The 20,474-nt window shown below is 38.9% G+C and overlaps 1 protein-coding gene and 1 non-coding gene across 2 annotated transcripts in view; one reads left to right on the top strand and one right to left on the bottom strand.

The window, feature by feature from the left end:
- LOC117224800 (uncharacterized) overlaps positions 1-20,474 on the top strand; it is a 610,978-nt gene that overhangs the window by 239,446 nt on the left and 351,058 nt on the right. The window lies entirely within an intron of this gene.
- TRNAR-CCU (transfer RNA arginine (anticodon CCU)) lies at positions 6,177-6,249 on the bottom strand. Its single transcript has one exon. It is a non-coding gene; the product is annotated as a tRNA-Arg (tRNA).

The raw sequence follows: 20,474 nt of genomic DNA, 5'->3' as shown, positions 1-20,474 counted from the left end.
CCGTCAAGAACTGTTATATCACGTTCCTAAATAATTTGAACATCGTCGAATTTATTTATATCTAAAAAAGAAACATTACGAAGTGTAACCGTTGCTTGAGTCACGAAAAATTCAATTTCATTCGGCTCGTATGCATAAAATGCAGTTGGTTACGTAAAATGAAAATGCTATAGGACAGAAAAATTGTTTTAGATTTCGAGTTGAAGTTGCTTCGAGTACAAAGGGTTAACGTACTCTATAGCTGCATTTTACAGCAATTAATTGACTGACAATTATTTAATTAACTTGCGTGCACCGTCAAAATATGTCCGGCAACATATGGATTTCAAAATTGCGTTGATGGAATGGTTAATCACGATAAAATACGATAAATACGCTATTGTCGATATTATCATCTAATAAAACTATGGATGAAAATAGATATAATCGAACATAGCTTGAGAAGTCAAGAACTATGCTGCAATATGCTGCAACGTGCGAAAACACCACCTGCTCGTTGTTCTACTACGAATTCCGGGCCGCCCTGTATAAATTGAGAAATACGAGATTTAAAATTGTTATCGTAACACGAGGATCATTAGTTTTTAATGATGTAGTCCGTCGACTGAAAAGGCACTCTAACAATTTCACTTTTAATTATATTTTGAAAATACAATATCGAGAGAAAATCCCGCACGTTCGAGTTTTTTCGAAGCCGTCAAAGAGTCGACAGAGAAAGAGAGAGAGGGAGAGAGAGAGGGCTCTCAATAGACGTGTTCACAATGGAGTGTAACATTGACTCCGGTACTGACACGAAACGATGGGTTTCGCTCAAAGGATATTAAAATTTTACGATCATCGACTCCTTTGAAAATTCTCGTCATATCGAATGCGCCCATCAGCTGCGTTCGCTCGCGCCGCATACACGTACGCGCGCGCGCGCTCACGTACACAGGCGCAGTCGTTGCCGAGGTACATACGATTCTGCACGCACGCAAAGGGTAGAACCGTTCGGCCGTAACCGAACGAATGTACTAACTTTAATTGTTGATTAACGCCGGCTTTGTGTTGGCCACCGAGCAGAGAAGGCCCACCTCAAATATTGCTTTACAGGCCGCTTTGTTCTTTGCCCGTGGAACTCTTTGCGAATTCAGATGTCATTTCCTAAGTCTCGCGAGCCGGAGCTAATTAATACTCTCGAATTTAATAATACCGAGTCTGCGGGCGGCCGGGGCCGGATGGAGATTTATGTTTTTAATTAGCGGCGGCTCTGCCCTCTGTCGTTTAATTATGATTCGGGAGTCGCGCTTTGAATTTCCCGCCCGCGTTTGAACTGCTGCCGGCGCGGCGGCATTCGTGTCGGGGAATCCACTTTTCTTTCGTGCGAGCGCGCGAGGCCTCCTCTTCCGGAGTTGATTAGGCCCATTGAGACTCGACCGCGCGTCGTTCGCGTTTATCTCCCGTAATTGGCCCGGCCCGTCGGCCGGTATTGTCGGCGAACGGTCGCGTTTCACCTATCGCCGGAATGTTTGTTAATTGTAAAACGCGGCTCGAGCCGTTTACCGGATCGGAACAAAATTTTAATATCCTCGCCCGACGCGTAAATGTTCCGCTTCCGTTTTGATCCGTACTCGATTCGAGTACCGTAAACTGACTGCTTGGCAGGTTTACGTGACGGTTTGCGCGCAAAATCTATTTCTTCGGTGTGAAAGAGAATTTATTTCGTTCGTGCGCGGTAAGCTTTCATGCGCTGATTACAATCTCGGGGACTATTTATCTCCATTAGCCTTAATCTTTTTAATAGAAACCTACGGTTTGTCACGAGGATCTGCGTGCAAAAGACATTCCGTTAACTAGTCGCTTGAAATTGTACAAATACGGAAGTAATGTTTCCGGAAAATGCAAATGAATCGCGATATTTACTGCGCAGTTGCAGAGGATTCATAAGTTTTTTTACATTTTTCTCCCGTTCTTTATTAACCGTTTTTTTTTGTAGTTTAACGACGGTCTTACTTGTATGTCTGGTAATCTTTCTTTTATAACGTTTCTTGTACTATGCATACATTTATATTAATTTACACTTTATTATACAAACTGCACTATTTCTCACTTTTTTGCTTACTTTTTCCATTGCACTCGCGCCACGTCTATAGCAAATCTCTTCTTCTTTGTATTTCTTTCCTCGTGACAAACTTTTACGCGTACACGCGAATAAAAATTATTATTATTGTTATAAAAATGTACAAACGAAAGAGAACTAGTAAGCAATCGTAAGAGACGTATTCAAATGAATTACAAGTATTCTTGTAAAAGAATTTTCTCGCGTTTAATTTCTGATAAAAGATGAATCGACGTATTTCTCACTTTTTTTTCTTACTTTTTCCATTGCACTCGCGCGACGGCTATAGCAAATCTCTTCTTCTTTGTATTTCTTTCCTCGTGACGAAACTTGTACGCGTACACAGGAATAAAAATTATTATTATTATAAAAATGTACAAACGAAAGAGAACTAGTAAGCAATCGTAAGAGACGTATTCAAATGAATTACAAGTATTCTTGTAAAAGAATTTTCTCGCGTTTAATTTCTGATAAAAGATGAATCGACGTATTTCTCACTTTTTTTTCTTACTTTTTCCATTGCACTCGCGCGACGGCTATAGCAAATCTCTTCTTCTTTGTATTTCTTTCCTCGTGACGAAACTTGTACGCGTACACAGGAATAAAAATTATTATTATTATAAAAATGTACAAACGAAAGAGAACTAGTAAGCAATCGTAAGAGACGTATTCAAATGAATTACAAGTATTCTTGCAAAAGAATTTTCTCGTGTTTAATTTCTAGCAAAAGAACGAATCGACGTCCATAGAATGTCTTCTCATTCTTTGCCATTAAAAAGGCACCGATAATAAAACGGTATATCCACTTTGAGTTTATACGACGCCTCGGAACGGACTTGCTATGTATGTGTACATCGGAATGAATTTTCTTCGCGTCCGCCGCTCCCCACTGCGATGATCGTTTCGTCCGTTCATTTCGAGCGGGTACTTAGCTCGAAGGTCCGTTCAATTTGGCGAAGTAAAAAATTGATCGTGATAATGGCACCACAGCTTCCGAGCGTGAAAGAAAAGCCCGCGAGCAGGATTTGTCAATCGGCCCGGCAGCGGCGCATAGCAGTCGAGGCGATCTCATAGAGCTCATGCAGCGCAAGTTTTTACGCAACCCGATAGTCGATTCATCATCCTGGCTACTCGATCAACGCCTAACAGACATTGCCCCTAGGAAGAACGTGAGGCAGTAGCGAATGATGAAGTCGCTCTCGGCAGCGCCCTCCCTGAATTTGGTTTTTAGGCAAAGTAGCCTCCATCAGCGACGTAATACTCTTCATTAAATAACGCTCTTGCGTTCCTCCGACTTGCACGGCCCCGACAAGATGGATCGACAAGCGTTCAAATATTTATCCGCCACCGACGACGAACTCGAATTCTTTCTCGATTTCCACTTTCCTCGGCCGACGTGAAAGTTCCCGGGACGATACTGGCTCCGATTAACGCACCGATCAAAATTCTATAAAAAGAATATCCGGAACTTCTCACTGTCAAGTCATCTGGTGCATGTATTGCAATAATATGGCGTAATATTATATAATATATAATATTATATAATAATATTGCAATTTATGGTAGCAAAGCCAGTTATCGTGGAGTGGATAATTACTATGTCTTTTGTTTATTTTCAAGCATAATTAACTTCATATTTATCGTACAAAACATGTCAAATTTCGTTCTCTAAATTCAATTAATCATCTATTTGTGAAAATTAAATATGTAAAAACGGAAGTTCTTGAAATACCACAGTCTACTTGTCGCTGGACGGCGGATCTTTATGCAGAATAAAAATTCACCACAATGATTACAAGAAACAGAAATTAATTAAAAATATCTTGTTTCTTTTAATAATTTTGTGAAGTTGAAAATACTGTAATATTATTATCATATTCTCCTTAACAAAAAAATTCTTCTTCTAACGAAAATTTCTCGTGCCAATTTCTTGCGATAAATTCCGGATTTTATTGATTTATGAGATAAGTGAGTAGGTGGAATACGAAACCGTGAATGCGAGATAAATTTAACAACGATAAATTTAACTTCTTCTAACGAAAATTTCTTGTGCCAATTTCTTGCGATAAATTCCGGATTTTATTGATTTATGAGATAAGTGAGTAGGTGGAATACGAAACCGTGAATGCGGGATAAATTTAACAATGCTGTTAGATCGTTTTCAACTTTATTAAAAACATTCTTTTTTTTCCGAAAATGAAAAATTCATTTTTAATGGACAGATCAATTTCATTGATGTAGTTTATAGTAATATCATTACTTGCAACAAACATTTATTAAATAATATAAAAGTCCGGAAAATGTATTTATAAATACCGTAAAAATGAAAGATCTGTTTTTAATGGAGAGATAAATTTCATACATGCACTTTATAATCAAATCTTTACTTGACACAAACGTTTATTAAATAATATAACAATTCAGAAATAACTTTATTAAGAACATTCTTTTTTTTCAAAAATGAAAAATCCATTTTTAATGGACAGATCAATTTCATTGATGTAGTTTATAGTAATATCTTTACTTGCAACAAACGTTTATTAAATAATATAAAAGTCCGGAAAAAGTATTTATAAATACCGTAAAAATGAAAGATCTGTTTTTAATGGAGGGATAAATTTCATACATACACTTTATAATCAAATCTTTACTTGACACGAACGTTTATTAAATAATATAACAATTCAGGAATAATGTACTCATTTTTACGTAATTCGAAAATTCAGATATAATGTATTCTTTTTATATATACATCGCGCATTCCATCGACCGCCGGCAATATTTTACCGTCTCTCCCGTGAAAGCTTGAAAAGAAGAAAGGGAGAACGCCTTTTTCCCGGATGTTCGTCCGTCAATCTCCGTCGTTGGCAACCGGCATCGGTATGCCAGTCAGGTAGGATCGTTTATGCGAGATCTGCGACGCGGTGTCACAAGATCGGGAGAAGATAGAGAGAAGCCATTGGCCGATGGCCAGATGTATTAAGATCGCATTTAGGGACGGATCGGTATCCTGATGGATCGCTTGTCGATTACGCGGTCTAATCCGACTTCTATGACTACGGTAAACTAGGGTCACCCGGACATAATTTGTCATTTCGGCCTTGGCTGCCCCCCCCCCTCCCCCCCTCGGCCAACGAGATCGAATCGCCTACGAAATATTTTCCTTTTCCCTGACCTCGATGGAGATTGAAAGGGAGAAGAAGAATGATGTTTTCCCCGGATTTTCGTTCTATAACGAAACCTTTGTATCGTGATTTGGAAGAGGTCTAGAAATTAAAATAATAGAGATTCTTTTATCCGAACATTTATTTTTATTCCGGTGTCCAAATGTTCTATTATTTAAATATTGCATTTAATTTCTTAAAATTATTTAATATTGTATCGTATTGTATTTTATTTTATCGTACCTAGTAGAAAACTTGAACGAAATTTTTAGACAACAGAATGTCAGGATATTACAAAAATAAACATTCAGATAAGAGAACTTAGACTAGCTTACCTTAATTGATAGTTTAACCTTATTTAATATTGTATCGTATTGTATTTTATTGTGCCTGGTAGAAAACTTGAACGAAATTTTTAGACAACAGAATGTCTCAGGATATTACAAAAATAAACATTCAGATAAGAGAACCTCTGCTGCACCTCTGAATATGTTTTGTAACACGGACAACAATTGTCATCGAGATTATTCTAATTTACCAGTTTTCATAATTCATGGAGCATGCAGAATTCAAAACAGTTAATCTCTTAAGAAATTCAATGCTTCGATTTAACTAGAAACATGTAATTATACAAAAAAAAACTACGTGGATGATTTTTAATACATTGAGATCTCTAACTGATCTACAGAGCAGTGATTCTTCGAAAAGCATAGTTTGATGTATCAAAATAGTATTCGATACTTGTCATATATTCTAGTAGGGTTCCATTCGTGTAAACACTGAAAACGTTGTCCTTTCATTGGGGACATTGAGCGATCAATTGATTTGCACAAAAGTAATGGAAAAACAATAATATGCAATCGTTTCCACGAAACAGGTGAGAAACACGTTTAAAAAATAGCAAATTATTGAATTACCCCTGGTGGGACTCGAACCCACAATCCCCGGTTTAGGAGACCGATGCCTTATCCATTAGGCCACAGGGGCGGTGTTCAATGGCTACATAATCGGCTGTCTTGAGATCGTCAACAATCGTTTGACCCACAATATTTTCATCGACGCGATTTCAGTGATGCATTGTTTATTTATACTGACCCGTACGAATGTTTACATAAACAAGTGTTTACGTCAACTCTCGTTTCACCGACGAATGTTATTATCGACACTTCGTGCATAAGAAATGTAGCCGTTGCAGACAATGTATTAGAATAGCAATAAAACGGTGAACCACCTTGAAAAACAAGAAAAAAAGGTGAGAGAAAGCAAGAAAGAATTTAAAAAATTAAAAAGATAGTACAAAATCGTGAAACTTTTACAGATATGAATTTCTCTTTAAAGCATTAGCAAATAACGTAGCTTTATAATTCCATTTATAACTAATGAAATAGTTCATAGTTCTTTCCCGCAAGTACGATTAATATATAATTTATAATAATCAAGTAATTAACGTTAAGAAACGTATATTTTGTATATACTAGTGTTCGTTTAAATTGCTTATATATAATATAATACTAATATATAATAATAATATAAGTACTAATATATTTATTATTGTCTCTACTTCTACATTATTTCTTATACACGAAGTGTCGATAATAACATGAATAATAATATATAATAATAACGTGAAACAATGTCGGTGAATTGCAGTGTCGCTCTGAAATCGTGCCGATGAAAACATTATCTGTGAAATAATTGTTGGTGATGTCAAGGTAACATATTCATAATTGTATAACAATTTTTCCAAATTTTTCTTCAATGACTGATTTAATACCGCTTTAGGCTTTAAGTAGGAGGGGCGTAAAGTAGATGTAGATCCGCTTAAAGATCAAAACTGGTATGATTTACAGTTATAGTCTCTGGTGGCAGGAATAATAGAAACGTCTCTATGAAGTCGTCAACGTATTAGCTGTCACAGCAGAGCCAATAAAAATCGCACAAAAACAGAACAACTTACTTTATAATATAAGCCTAGAAACGACATGATTCATTGCAGCAGTTAACCGCTTAGGCGAACCAAGTTAGGCGAATGGTTTTTGCGAAATTTTATTATATAAATCTGATTAGAGGATAATCGTTAATCAGTTAGTGTCATGAATATCCCTACAAGTACTTTCTTGTTTTGTTTAAAAATTGTACATATGTTTAATCAAGATGTCGGGACAAATTAGACTATTGTAGCCTCACGCTAATTTTCTCTCGATTTTTTGATGACAGAAGAATCTAATTGTGTTTCGATCTTTTGACAGCAGAAGAATCTAATTATGTCTGACTCTTTGATAGCAGAAAAATGTAATTTTGTTTCGATTTAGAAGAAAATTTATTAAATTCATAGTATATTTCTTATTTTATTCATTTGAACAGACAAAGTGCTTTTTTACATTGTGTAAATGAGAAATTTTATGCAAAAATAAGAGTGACGTAAAATTTAATTGTAAGACATTCAATTTTAATCATTAATCAGGTAAGATTATTTAAGTGAAGACTATTTAAAGAAGATGGAATTATATCGAGATTGATTAATTAATAGATCCATTGAAGAAATAAATGTTTTTGCAATAAGAATACGAGGTTGAGCATTATCTATTTACACAGTTTCTCTCGTCTATCGACTAAAAAATAGATTCTTAAAATAGATTCTAGACTCTAGAATTCTATATTCTGTAAAATAAATCTTTTTCCGTGGCTATTTCGCAGATAAATTATGTACAAAATCTGCATCACGAGCGTGACTTGTTATAATACATGGAGTTAATTCTGCAGTTCTCCTGCACCTAAAAGATTCCAAAAGTCTTGAGCTTATTTAATAGATCGTAATAAAAATTCAATTTCAAATACCCTGAAAATATTGCGTTACCTCTCGAGCTTATATCACGAATTTCGTCCCAGCGAACCATTGCGCGACGGCCCAATCTCTCAAGGCGCCGTTTCCCGACAAAATGGCGCTGCGTGATCCGAGCAATACGCCGACCAACGACGCGAGGTTCGATAACGCGTGCCAATAAATTTGGGGAAAGTCGGCGCCCAGAAGACTGCGAGCGTAGAGTGGCGTCGCGGTGCCGTTTACAGCTTGCGATTCCAGGGAAATTTAGAGGATGCGCGCTCGTAACGCTAAGAATTGTACTCGAGCATGGTCCATTAAGCGGGGAAATATTTCGTACGTGAGTTCCTGCGAGCCGCGCGCGGGACGTATCTCGCGCATCGAGATGTCGGCTCTCGATACGACCGGCAATATACGGACAGCTTCGAATGCCGTGGCTCCGCTTGAATACTAAATGCGATTTTGAAACGTGTGTCGACTCCAGGTTCAAATTCGGCCACGTGGTACAGGGCAGCTGATCCTTCTCTCTCTCTCTCCCTCTCTCTCTCTTTCCTCCTCTCTCTGTTTCTCTTTCTCTGTCTCTCTCTGTTTCTCTTTCTCTGTCTCTCTCTGTTTCTCTTTCTCTGTCTCTCTCTGTTTCTCTTTCTCTGTCTCTCTCTGTTTCTCTTTCTCTGTCTCTCTCGCTTTTTTCTGCTTTCCAGTGGCCTCTTAGACCGCTCTCTAGGTTGTTGCTCGATGTTTTTCGAAACGCGGCTCGCTTTATAGCCGGACATTATCGGCGGCGTGGATGCAATCCGGCCGCGATCATCGCAGTGTCTGGCTTTAGAAAGGCTCCGTGAAATAGTTCCTCCGGGCAACCCTTGGCGCAGTTATAGCCGGATAACGTTTAATAGATGCGCCTTCGTATCGCCAGATACGGTTTTAAAGCCGGCCAGTATGAGCGCGATTAGATCGGGGCACGCGGGTTCACGAGGTTCTCGCGGCTAAGGAGATGCTAAAATCTAAGCTCCGATGATCGACGGTGCACGGGTCTCGAGACACTTCCGAGAGGAAAACGCTCTTCTCGATCGATCCCGGAGAGATTAGAATTCTCAGTTGCGCGCTGCGAGGAAATCAAATATTTTTCGCTCCACGGCTTTGCGCTTAGACCGACGGCTCGAGCTGTCGCCAAAAACTGCTGTAACACATTTCAAAATCATTTCGACGGTGTTGAAGTCGCTTATATTGAACGCTAAATCTATCGAGCACTGACTGCGAACTTATTTTTATTATAATTAGGCTGCGGACTTTATTTCTGACGAAAATGTGTAGATCGCATGGAGAACGTAATAAGTATTTAAGGAGTTTAAAAATGCTAGAAAGAAATAGATGTCTAACTAGCCCGCGTGTCTTGAAATTAATACAGAAATTTATTATTTTGCAGAATATTCAATATTTTTTGCAGTCCGAATATAACGAACGTTTGAATTCAGAATGTTGTTCGACCATTTCCCATGAACGAATCATTATAATTACAACAATTTACGGTAGATTTGGATGGCAACGAAAAATGTTAAAAGTGTAACGGGCTCAACTTCACGTGCGCAAATTTCAATAAATCACATAAAATGGAAATGCTGTATTTCGGAAAACACGTTTTGGATTTCGAATTGTAGTGGCTTCAAGCGCGCAAAGGGTTAATTTTACTGCCAAGTCGTTATTGGACTGCGGATCTTTGTGCATTTATGTTATTTTATACGTACATTCATTATAATGCAGAAACGAATTGCGTGAGTGGAACACGTTGGTGCAAAAGCCAATGTCCATCCAGGCTTTGTAAGCTGCGTCAAAGCATTTTGTTAATCCCTGCTGCTCTTAACAGTATCACATTTTATACCCCTACTATTTTTCTCCTACGTATTAAATACGAATACTTTTCAAAATTATTAGAGTGTAGAATGGCCGAACAAAGATTCTCAGAGAAAACCTGAACACATTTAACTCATCTTTACAGAGCATTGGGAGTTAAAGCGACATCTCTATTTAGTAAATTTGCAGGAGTTCAAGTACCGCTGAAGAACCATTAAAAAGCGGGGTTGTATTAAACATTGAGAAACATCCTTACGAGGCAGCTGAAAATGTTGCTCCGCTTATTTTCCGATGAATTATTAATTAGTCCGCGGATCTTTACGCGGGTTCTCATTTTCACACGTTATTCCATAAAAATTGGTATTGAAACAAAGTATTCTTCGTCAAATGCTATTATACATCGTCAATTTATTTATACGTTTATTTCTCTATACATTTATATTTTATTTATATTATATTATTTTATATTTACATTTAATTTATACGTTCCCTTGCGCTCACAAAATTTGTGTACCTCATAAATGCATAAAGATCCTGATTAGAATAATCCGTAATGTCGAAATTCGATTTCTTTGAAAGCTCCAATCGATAAGCCGATCGAACGAAGAAGTCGACCAATGACCTCCGATCGAAGTTTCATTTTTCCGTGATTCCGAAGCAACGGAACTATCGGGACCGTGGAAGCACAGGAATGCCGAGCAATTAAAAAGTAGCAACTGCACGTTACCAACTCGAACTCTACTGATAACTGCTGTTAACTACCGGTTGCATCTCGCGGCGGAAAAGTTTGTCTCGAGCGGATTCCGCGGTTCGTGACGAATGTTTATCCGGTCCCGTATTTATGGAACGGTTTTCAATATACCCGAGCAGGCTTTCACGCCGAGGGAAAACAGATTAGATTGCGTAAGTGAAATGGCCAGGCCGGTGCGGCGCGGCGCGCTCGACGGCGGATTAGGCTGTTTCACGGGCTGCCAATTCCAGCGGACACGTGTCCCGGCGAGATAGTAAGGTAAACGTTCCTTGATCGGGATCGAGAATCGAGTATCGTCTAGGCGCACGCATCAGCCCCCTCGAGCGCTATTAGAGTCGACGATCCGCCAATTAGAAATCTCACGTGGTACCAGCAGCACGAGACGGCGGCGTACGTGCCGCCGCCGTTACCACTATTACCATTGCCATTATGTGCAGCTACTGCTATTACTCTCGCCGTTATTTCGATAGTCACGCAAGAGTGACTCTCCACCGAGTACCCGCATCCACTTGGCGTGCGAGCTGCACACCGACAACCAGAAATGTTGCATCGCCGAGGTTGCGAGCGTTCTCCCTCTGCTCTCGAGACCCGAATTCAGTCTTTCCGGTTTCGACAAACTTCGTATAATATCACAGGGATAAGTGTGCCAATTGCCGTGCTTCCCTCCTGGTTACTGCGCCCTCGCAATAATTTTACCTATATTTAGGAACAACGTTATTGGATTCAAGATACCGAATTTCTTCGGTAAAATTTGATCGGTGATTTTCATTAAAAAATTTTTAATTTTTGTGTCTCTGATAACGGCTCGACGCGTTCTTTTTTTGCCACGATCGTGCCAAAAGACATAAACATGTTGCAAATAAAGATGAACAAATTCGACAATGATCTATTCCAAAACAATAAATATTGTATTTATAAAACTTGAATAAATTATAAGAAAACAATAATATAATCGACTTCTTGGATATATTTTTTTATTTAAAGTAATTCAATAACTGCACTGCTGTGACTGGGTTAAGTTTTCATGTCTTTCTCGATGCGTGCGTTGATTACTGAACCCTCTTATGCCAAACCACGTGTTACACTTAACCTTAATTTTATGGTCCGTGAAATGCGCGTACGCCACACATGATTTTCTTTCCTTTTTTTGGATAATACTGCAAGTATTGAAACATATATAATAATTAATCGATAATAATATATAATAATTATTATCTTATTAATTAAGATAATAATTAAATAATAATTATTATATATTAACAGCTATATAAAATAAAATAGCTAATATAAAATAGCTAAAAACAGCTAAATAATTTAATACGGAATTTTTTATAGGTTTTTTATTTTGATAGGTTTGTGATAGGTTTCTTTACTTATAACTGACATACAGTAATTAACTTTTGATCTTATTAGGGTCACAGTAACTCGCTGCAGGACCGAAAAGACGTGATAAAAATTCACAAATCTTCGGAAGGATGTCCAAACTTCTTGGATGTACAGTTTATGGTTAAGACTCTATCAGAGCTTACGAGGCTCGGTTTATTTCGTTTTGTACTCGTCGTTCTCCCACGACACATTATCGCCCTTGAGAACACTCGCAGCCACTTAGCCACTGTGACGCATGCATTCCTTAAAATTTTATTTCTCGGCCAAGATGTCGCATCCTGAGTTCGAAAATGTTCTTCCTTAGCGCCTTCTACAGTTGCCCCCGTATCGAATGTAACAAAACGATAGTTCTAATTAACACGCGCTCATAATTGCTAGACCGTCAATTCTCATCCATCGATCGTACAAATTTGGTTAAAAATGTTAATTATTTAAAATACAGAGCATCGAACGTAACTGCAAGAGAAGTTGCCGATTTGGGAGTACAAACGAATAAATTGTATAAGCTCGTGCATTGATTCGAAAAGATTGCGTAGATGCGGCAGAACGTTATTTATAATATTCTGGAAATGGGATCAGTGACAAGTTGTGAAAGGAATAATTTTCGTAGAAACCTTTACGGCTCAACGCTGCGCCACAAATCCATTGCTACAGGTATAGAATATCCCGATGACATGCACCGCTGAAGTAGAAGTAATCTCGGCATGGAGATCGGAACCTGATCCGCGACGTATAGACATTAGACGAAGAAGAAGCTATCTTACGGAGCGCAGCATGCCGGCTCGCCTCTATGTCAATGAAGGAGAATAAATAATGCCAGAGGATTCGCCCGGTTCTACGCACATACGTTCGCCGGAGTACGAGGGCAGGGATAAATCCATTTTCTACCGTCGTGGAATAAGATATAAGTGTTATGTCAGCTTGGTCCCCTCGAGCGAGCTTTCTGCCGCTTCCGAACCCGTTTCTCTCTCTCTCTCTCTCTCTCTCTCTCGCTCTCTCTCTCGCTCGCTCGCATCATCGTCGAAGAAGTCGCCCTCGGCGAAATCCTCGGAAAGCTTGTTCGAGATTTCGAGGGTCAGGGGGAGCGCGAAAGGTTAGGAATATTTAAAAACAGAATTCCTCGAGCGACGTCTTCCCGTTTGTGAAATCCACCGGTGGATACGATCAGGCATTTGGTGGTACAGGATTTACTATATGGAAATTGTGTTCTCTCCCATGGGTTGTCCGACAGTTGTTTGACCCCGCGGGAAACTGTAAACCAAACGCGCGCGGATACTTTGTCTTAAGATCGTTTGGTCCTTCTACAATGTATTCATTCGGTGAAGAATTTTGTGTGTGTTCAATTACAAGACAAACCGTTATTGTTTCCTTTTTGGAGATATTTGAAATCTCATATGAGATTTATTTGTGGATTAACTATACATAATATAGCATACGTTAATACATTGCATCATACAGGGTGTCCGAAAATTATGGTATTTACGGGAAACGAGGGATTCCCGAGGTAATTTGAAACAACTTTTTCCTTCACAAAAATGTTCTCCGAGGCATCGTTAACGAGTTATTAACGAAAAACGGTGACCAATGAGACGCGAGCTCGGCTTAGCGCGAGGCTAGATAGACCAACGAGCGCGCGAAGCCTAGTTTCCGTTCGTTGGCTCGGCCGCCAGGCGCCAGCTGATCTCGCCTCTCATTGGTCAGTGTTTTTCGTTAATAACTCGCAAACGAAGCCGCGGATCTTCGCAAAGGATAAAAGTTGCTTCAAATGACCTCACGAACCCCTGAGTTCCCGGAAATACAATAATTTTGGGACACGCTGTACATTAATACACACATTATATGTTAATACATACATTATACATTAACACATGCATAATCTTGACATAACCTTGACATTATATTACATTGTATACATTATGAATAGAAGATATTTAACATACAGAACAGGGATTGATTAGATACGCACATATAAAAGTATGGACAATGAAAAAGAAAAGTAGCGTACACTCCTTGTAACCGTAAATTACAACTACCGAAGAAGCCGGTATCGTAACAGCACGCTATGCTGTTACATGTATCTACAAATACGTAATAGACGAAACGTTCTTTGAACAAATTCGATTCGCTTCATCTAACCGCGGCACCGATCTCGCAAAAATAAAAGTGAACGTACCGAATAAGACAGTCGTAGCGTTGCGACATAAAAGCCAGGTACTCGCGAAACTTCGTTTTCATCAGCTCAGAAGCGGAGACGGGTGGAGCTTCGAATCCCTGTGGCAGATTCAATTCCAAATGTAATATGTCCAGAGACGTTTCAGTTTGCGACACTTACAAAAGTTCGTCGTTCAAATGCTTCGGTCGACGGAGAGAACAAAATATTCCGTCTTATTAATGGCGATACACCTGAAGCCGCTTGTTCCTCGATTCGTTAAGACCCAAAGGGAAGGTACGGGCGCGATCGTCAAAGATAACGAGGCCATGGCTCCCCAGGGCGGAACATTCTTGCGTTAAAGATCGCGGCAGACCGGCCCGAGTCGAGGGGTTGAGAATCGGGTGAATAAATTGAACGGATGCAGGCGAAACAATAAACGAACCTTAGCGAGCGTGTCGAATCGAAATTCACGCCTGGCGCGCGGGTCCACGGTCCAAGCCCGTCGCAGGAAGATTGGAAGGGTACGGAGCAATTAAACCGATTAGCTTACCCCCGTGGTGGGCATCGTCGGGCATCGTGGTCGTGTCCCATGGCCAAGAGTAGTCGTAGATCGGAAAGCGCATCGAGCTCGTTGTTTACATCTGCTGTCCGTAAGCGAGTAAATAAAGTTAATGGTTCCGCCGCGTTTCGCCGGACAGGGGTTATACAGCGGAGGAAGGAGAAAGAGGGGAGGTGGGGGACAGAGGTAGAGAGAACGAACGGGCAATTAATTACCGTCGAAAAAGGGTGGGAAGCAGGGGGTTAGGGATTAAAGGTGAGCAAGGAGGAAACGCGTGGCGAGGCTTCTAGCTGCTGGAGCTGTTGCGGTGGCACGACGTTATCGCGGGATCGTGCAATATTGTAATTATATTGCCGCGCGTCACGACAACCGGTGTACCGTGGCGACGAAAAAAACCGGCAGCCACGATTCGTCCCGGTGAATGACGGCTAGGTTCGCCCGATTACCCGTTTTCCAGGTCGAGCGTGACTTACCTGCGTCCTCCCGAGCCAGCAGCCTCGCAGTCGAGCGATTCGCCCGAGCTCGGCGCGGGGCTCGCAGGAAACGCCTTGCTTCGCGTGGAACAGACGGGCCGCGGGTGACCGGCGTGTCGAGTCAGGTACCTGATATCGTTTTTCACTCTGCACGAGATACCCGAAGCGTTATCGAGCCGCGATACGCGCTAATGGAGAAGGGTTGCCGACGAAAAACAGCGGGGGGGGGGGGGAGACTCTCGGAAAGTCCGCGACTTTCGATAGAAAGTAGAAGGTATTTGGTGCCTGAGTGGCCGCCATTGTCTACAAAGAGGCTTTCGTTCCGGAGCTTCCGCCGTAGAAACATTCCTCTTCGAAGGGACAGGGTGGGTAGAAGAGCCGTAGACATCGATAACTTCCAGTCGAAGTAATTTTTCACTCGTTCGAACCGATTACGATGTTCTAACCGACCGCAGACTTTTCCCCCCGGATTTGCGTCGGGTTCCCGCTCCCGCGCTCCGAAGAGCAGATTTCGGAATTAGAAGCCGCGCAGAACTAACAGTTTGTTAAAACTGACGGTTAGTTTGCCAACTGATGCGATTTCGGACGAATTCGTCGGGTTTACGCTGGTTCGGTTAGTTTGTTGCTTGCGAGGGGATTTTTTCACGGAATTTTTTCACTCTCGAGCGAGAGAAAGAAACGAGTGAATAATACGTTTGCTTCGGCGACGCGTGGCATAGTAAATGCGACTGAAAATTATGGTTTTCAAGAGTTAAATTTTCGTTCTCGCGTAGCGCTTTTAATATACGTAACGGTCTGGTTCTTATTAACGACGAACGCCGTCTCGACGAATTCTCGCGCGAGTTCCGAGAAAGGAATGCGTTCTGCGTAAATATTCGCACAGGAATGAATTTGTTTGGTTCCGATTCGCTGTAACTGCAGCCTCGTACGATTTTCACGCGAACATCCACTCGTTTCCTGTTTTAAATGCCGCACAATTTTGTATCGTTCTGCCAACACGTTGTAACTCGATGCACTTGTTTAACTCGAAACCTGTCGAGCTCTGAAAGCGACCGACGCGTGCTGCTTTATAAAAATGACAAGATTGAATTTATTTAGACTTTTCACCGGTTTTTGTTATAACGCGAACTCGAAGACAGAGAATTATTCAATCGTTTCTTAAAAATGGGTCTTCGTAATTTCAACAACTTGACATTGATAATGCAGGATTGATAATGCACACGTTCACGAATAACGCCTTTTAAAACGGAATAACTTCTCTATAATGGGACCAAATGATGTAAATTTTTGTTGAGATGTTGGAGGAATTAAGTTGCTAAACAATGAAAGAAACAGAAAGTTGTTTTCAAACATTGCAATTGGTTGGGACAAAAAAGAAGTTATTCCGTTTTAAAAGGCGTTCGAATACTTTCGCGAGTATGCGTAGATTTAGCGCTAAAATGCATAGTTATGGAACGAAACGTAAATGTTAAGAAGCAAATACAGCAATGTCTCCCTAACTGACGCTTTTGCCCACAAAAATGGACGATTTGGGAAGAGGAGATACGATTATTCGAGCCTTGTAGCTCGTTTTTATAGTTGTTGACAATTCGTACCTATAAAAATGAACCTCAAGGATCGAATAATCGTTTCTCCTCTTCCCATTATTGTGCACAATCTGAGCGTCAATTAGAGAGACATTACCGTGCACAGATCCAATGCCCTAATAAGCGTCACAGGAACGCGATTGCGACACGAGATACGCCGTCCACAGTGTCGCATATCCGATCTCGTTACGCAAAATATCGCGGCCATAGAGCAGCAATAACATCGTAATCGCGTCCGTAACAGCGGAGGGGTTAATTAGGAAATTCTTAGTTACGAGAGGCTAACGTAGAAAACATTCGATAAGAACGCGAGCGAGGAACGTATTAAGAACCCCATTAAAAGTCCTGCGCTGAATACTTAGTCGGTCTGCAGTTAATTGCTAGAAATGCAGGTCTAATTTGAATGGGCTGTCTACGGTGTCTAGGATATGGGAAGGGTTCGCCCGTATTATCGCATGGTCGAGCACGCGATAGGCGAGGAGCGCGTTGACGCGACAACGGAAGCGTACTCGCACGCGCAATCGAAAACGCATAATTCCGTGTCTAGTTACGCGCCCGGTAATTATCGTCGCGGGTGAGGGACAGCCAACAGCCCGCGCCTTACTCGCATTCTGCCGACTCGAGGCCCGAGGAATTCGCGTTCTCGGCGAATGCAAACGGTGGGTAACGCCTCGCGCCGTGTATTCCGCGCGCGGGATCGCTTGTCGTCGTCTACGGAGCCCGAGATTTCGCCCGTTCCCCGACGTTAACGCCCGACCTCCTGGACGTTAATTACACCGGCAGAGCTGCGGGGCGTTTCGCGGTCTATCTTCGCGTCGATACAGAATTACGCGGGACCACTCGTATTGTTCGTGTTTCCTCGACGGCGTTCCACTTGGCCCATTCGCGTTCCTCGTTTTTCCTCTTGACACTTTATTGGCCACTTAACGCGTCGTTGCGCGTCTCCGTGTACATTAATAAAACCTTTCCTCGTTTTTTAAACATCTGCCGTCCTCGGATCCATTGCCGCTGCCCGCGGATATATTGGCGGCGTAACGAGTGCTCGATAAGTTCGCGACGACTTCTTAAGTAGGCTTTCGGAAGGTTTCACATTTTAACAATTCGACTGCCGCGTTGCCCGTATTCGACCGTGTGACGGAATTATTTACTCTATTATAATTTCCCGATCTTGTTGTCATTCGCGAAACGTAAGAACGTTGAACAATGTAGTCGAGATGTACGTGGAATTCGCGTTCTAAATATTTTGTAAAATTTAACAAGATGAAAACTGAATCTTAGACGTTTTAAATTTTAAAGGAAGTTGTTCTCTTTTTGTTTCGCTTTTAACCAGTTAGCTGTGTTCGACGAGTATACTCGTCATGGAGAAATGGCAATATATTGTGTCACGACGAGTATACTCGTCGCGCGTAAGAAGTAGCGACCATTGGCTATTGAAATTGTAATTTTTAGGAAAATAAAAACATATTCTCAAATTTCAAGACGTTCAGATTATTATTTAAGTTTGCGCAAGTCGTTTGGTACGACGAAGTAATAGAGATTTAAGAAGTTCGATTACGATTCTCTGCTCTCTTGTTACATATGTAAACGTTACCGAAATAATTTCGACACGCACCTCGGATGTTATAATTGGAACTACAGAAGTTTGCTCTTGTTTCCACGCTTCTGCGGCTGGGAAGGACCGGTAACGTTAAATCAAATAAACTTGACGGTCGTGTACGGCCGCTTTTGTGCGCCATTCGGCAGTCGATGTCGAATCAGCCGGAGCTTCAAGCCCGCGCGCGGCCCTTTCATAATTTAATAGGGTCCCGATGAAAGAGTGTTTACCTTCTTCGATGATTCGAGTTAACTCGCGGCAAACGAGATTCCATAGATCCGAAACGTTTGTTTGCTCCGCAAATACTCGATGGATCGAGATATCCATCTTCGGATAGCATCGATCCGAGTCTAATATCGAAATAGCCGGGGCAGGCACCGCCACTGTGACAAATAGGAGAGGTGATTCGAAACTCGAAATACAGAGAGACAGGCGACAGGAAATCCCGCTTTTGAAAAAAAAAGCCTGGATAGGAAAAGAGACTGTACCGGTACTCGAACCTAGAAGCTTCCGCGCACTCTACCAATCGGGCCATCGAGGCCATTTGCGGGTTTCTTTCTGACGATCCTAATATCGAAATGGCTCCAGCTGCCGGTATAAAGTATCGAGATGGTCGCATGCGGAATGTGTCAATGCTGAAAGAACCAGCACTGCCCGGCGAGGAATACCGTGACATCGAGTAATTAACGGCCGAGCGGCCTTTAGCGACGACACAAAATTAGTTCAATCGCTGGGATGCGATGTACGTACGGTCAACTTTTTAGTACTGTATTTTGTGCTAGATTTTAGGATTCTGTCGACAACTTGTCACGTGGAACTGCTGTTCAAAATGCTTGGAGATTTAATACTTCATGCGGACATTTTCTTATTTGATTTAATCTTTATTATTATTATTATTATTATTATTATTATTATTATTATTATTATTATTATTATTATTATTATTATTATTAGTATTATTATTATTATTATTATTATTATTATTATTATTAGTATTATTATTATTATTATTATTATTATTATTATTATTATTATTATTATTATTATTATTATTATTATTATTATTATTATTATTATTATTATTATTATTATTATTATTATTATTATTATTATTATTATTATTATTATTATTATTATTATTATTATTATTATTATTATTATTATTATTATTATTATTATTATTATTATTATTATTATTATTATTATTATTATTATTATTATTATTATTATTATTATTATTATTATTATTATTATTATTATTATTATTATTATTATTATTATTATTATTATTATTATTATTATTATTATTATTATTATTATTATTATTATTATTATTATTATTATTATTATTATTATTATTATTATTATTATTATTATTATTATTATTATTATTATTATTATTATTATTATTATTATTATTATTATTATTATTATTATTATTATTATTATTATTATTATTATTATTATTATTATTATTATTATTATTATTATTATTATTATTATTATTATTATTATTATTATTATTATTATTATTATTATTATTATTATTATTATTATTATTATTATTATTATTATTATTATTATTATTATTATTATTATTATTATTATTATTATTATTATTATTATTATTATTATTATTATTATTATTATTATTATTATTATTATTATTATTATTATTATTATTATTATTATTATTATTATTATTATTATTATTATTATTATTATTATTATTATTATTATTATTATTATTATTATTATTATTATTATTATTATTATTATTATTATTATTATTATTATTATTATTATTATTATTATTATTATTATTATTATTATTATTATTATTATTATTATTATTATTATTATTATTATTATTATTATTATTATTATTATTATTATTATTATTATTATTATTATTATTATTATTATTATTATTATTATTATTATTATTATATATTATTATTATTACTATTAGCGTTACATCGGCTGTTTCTACAAGTGGTTAATCTTTACTTAGACAAAGTTTCAGCACATTCGTCGTCTTC

Source organism: Megalopta genalis, chromosome 9 (genome assembly GCF_051020955.1).
Source record: "Megalopta genalis isolate 19385.01 chromosome 9, iyMegGena1_principal, whole genome shotgun sequence".
Classification (NCBI taxonomy): domain Eukaryota; kingdom Metazoa; phylum Arthropoda; class Insecta; order Hymenoptera; family Halictidae; genus Megalopta; species Megalopta genalis.
Note: the sequence above shows the minus strand (reverse complement) of the source record. Positions and strands in the feature narration are given on the sequence as shown.